The sequence below is a fragment of the Zalophus californianus genome, chromosome 9, assembly GCF_009762305.2.
Source record: "Zalophus californianus isolate mZalCal1 chromosome 9, mZalCal1.pri.v2, whole genome shotgun sequence".
Lineage (NCBI taxonomy): Eukaryota > Metazoa > Chordata > Mammalia > Carnivora > Otariidae > Zalophus > Zalophus californianus.
Window position 1 is genome coordinate 132,482,547 of NC_045603.1, and position 3,137 is coordinate 132,485,683.

The following is a 3,137-nucleotide window of genomic DNA, read 5'->3' on the forward strand; positions in this document are numbered from 1 at the left end:
AAATATCTCCTTCTCAAAGTCTAATGCAACACTGGTTTACTAGTCAATAAATTGGAAGACCATACCCTTAAAAATGGGTGCGATTGCTCTACCAGATGGAAAAAGATCAAGTATAGTTACAGAATCCGACGTCTGTTCCTAAAATCTTAAATGTATATGCATCCGTTGTATTTTGAGATGAGAGGATTGCATTTCTCTCAGTACACAAGGTACTATATATTCTAGCTATTAGACAATCATCAGTGTGGATGTTGAATTATACTGATTTATAATCTTTAGCTCTATTTTGGTGTGGCACATTTTCTCAATAGATATGTATTGTGACCGGTTGTACAAGAGTCATCCATTAGTCATGATAACAACCTATAAGGCTATACCCGAAAATCTGGCTCTTCCCTTTACCTTCTCATTTCCCAGCAGCCCTGTTGCTGCAAACTCTCAACTAATTCCTCAAGCCAAGACATCTGTGGGTTTTCCACTGAGTTTTAACCGCTGAACATGATGCAGACTGGGGACTGCCAACAGTCTCAAAGCTGTAGGAAAAGGAAACTCACACCACATGGCTCCCTTCTCCCGGAATCAACTTGCCTCCTGGATCTGCCTGCTTTGGGATTTCTTCCAGTGCCCTCCCATAGTAATTTTTTTATGTTTTAGCTAGAGTACATAGTTATCAGCAACAAGGTTAATCCAATTGGAGCTTACTTGACTATAAACAAAAGCAGAACTCCAGGCTTGAGGGTCATAAAGTCAAAATTGCACTAATTAGTATCATTTTTCAAGAAGCACTTTGAGACTATCAAAGTGAAGGCTCCCTCAGTATCTTCTTTTTTTACTGAAATCGGAAAATCTTCATCTCCTACAGAGAATTTCCATACAAAGTTCACAGATCTTCAACACTAGAGAGTCATTCTGCAATTTCAGAACGATTTGTTTTAAAAACTCAATTCCTAACAACATTGGGTGGCAATCGCTTTGGCTAATGCAAGCACTGCAAAAGAGTCTTAAGCCACATCTGTTGCAAATATCTTGCAAAGGTAACGCAGAATTCAGGGAGTTCCAATCATCTCATTTGCCTAATATGTTTACCAGGAAAGGTGAAGAAGTTGACTATACAGAAATAGCTATCTGTAGGTCTTGAGAGAATGAAACATGCTTACACTTGTGTACTTCATAGACTTCATAACCTAAGATTGACACATTTGAGTATGAGATTAAGAATCGGAAGATAATCACTCCCCGGCCTTTTGGCTAAGATGAAGTTCTTATGAGTTTAATTATCTGATACATCCTCTAGTCAAGACAACAAATTCAATGGATTTTTGGAGCAGGGAGATGGAAGAGGAGCCTGCTCCATCCACACCATGTGTGGACCTGGTATTGCAGGACTTCCAGGAATGGTGCACCCCCTTCAGGGGCAACAGTAGTGGTGCAGATGGCAGGCTGGGTCTGTCTTTTGAAGTCATCCCATGGATCTATGTGCAGAGGCGATCCAGTAGCTTGCTTCTTATCCTGCAGCAGAAGCCAGGCAGGAAGCCAAGTAGCCAGGCTCTAGCACCCCTGGCCTGAGCACCTAAGGCCTACCTTCCACATGGGATAGCTGACCTGTGTGTGTGTGTGGCCATCAAGACCAGCCTTGCCACACTCCATCCACCCCAGGAAAGTCCCAGCCTCTGTCTCTTCTCTGTGTCACTCCCAACCACCACTAAAAAAAAAAAAAAGAAAAAGAAAAAAGAATTGGAAGATATTGGATAGCAGATGGCAGAGGACAAAACAGTTAAACATATTGGTCAGGCCATCCTTTTGTTGCTAGTTTAAGAGACTTCAACCAGTCTCAGTTTAGACTTCTGTTAGTTATTGTAGTATCTAGTATAGGATCATAACATCTAGAAATTTGCCATGGATCTTATCAGAAATATGACCCAGTAAATAAAATTGTATCTCTTTTTGTGAAACAAACCTACCTTTTTAATTCCTCCTCATCATTCACAAAGCCCTAGGACAACAATGTATATTGTTTTGAAATTAGACTTAAGTATTGTATTTATCGCTACAAATAGATCTGTGGTCTAATATAGACACACTAGTATTGTTTGTGCAAGAGACACATTGAAACACCTATTTCTACCTCTTAAGCGATGGGAACTGGCATCTGAGAAACTTTAAAATTAAAAGTTAATGAATCAGGGGCACCTGGGTGGTTCAGTCAGTTGAGCGTGTGATTCTTGATTTCTGCTCAGGTCATGATCTCAGGGTCCTGGGATCAAGCTCCATGTTGGGCTCCACGCTCAGTGGGGAGTCTGCTTCAGGATTCTCTCTCCTTCTCCCTCTGCCCCTCCCTTACACGCGCACACGGGTGCTCTGTCTCAAAAAAAAAAAAAGTTAATCCGATTAAAATACTCAAAGTATTTTAAAAGATAAAATGAATTCCAAGCCAGCAAGATTAGATGGGAAATGGAGTGCATCCATTAATTCGCCTATAGGGAGAATGTGGAGACAGAAAGGTACCGCCTGGCTCCTGAACCAAAGGAAAAGGAATCACAAAAGCAAACCTTAGCAATAGCCATTCAAACAGGACAAGCTTTTCAGCAAAGAAAAGTTAGGATTTAATTTCAGGAAAGACTGTATTTTAAAAAGCTCACATTGTCAGCCCAAGGCCATAACTAGTAAGATCACCCTGCTGCCAGGTGCAACCCTACTGTAAGGATGGGTCTATCAGAAAAACTCATTCAGCCATTCACTCATTCATTTATTTAACTAGCTTCTACTGAGTGTCAGCAAAGTGCTGACACAGGGCAAGAGTCTGATAGAATGATGGCAAGCTAAACAGTCGGGACTCACATTCATTAGCTTTCACTGTAATACGAAGGATAAGCAACATTGAATATTCACAGCTAGAATATAATGACAAATAGTGATAAGTTCTGTAAAGGAAATGTTTAGGAGATTATAAAAAACATTAAGAAATGGGATCAGGGAGGTTTGGACACACACCCCAAGATCATACTATCCTAAATTGATGTGCTGGGATGTGATCCCAGGCATTCTGATCCCAGAACCTACCTTTCCAAATTACATAATAAGTCAGCAAAACAAACATGCAGAGAATACAACTTTATTCTGTTTTTAGATAAATCTTT

The 3,137-nt window shown here is 40.4% G+C and overlaps 1 pseudogene; it reads left to right on the forward strand.

The window, feature by feature from the left end:
* Window positions 1-1,228: 1,228 nt before the first annotated feature.
* Window positions 1,229-1,408, forward strand: LOC113923298 (annotated as a pseudogene).
* Window positions 1,409-3,137: the final 1,729 nt, after the last annotated feature.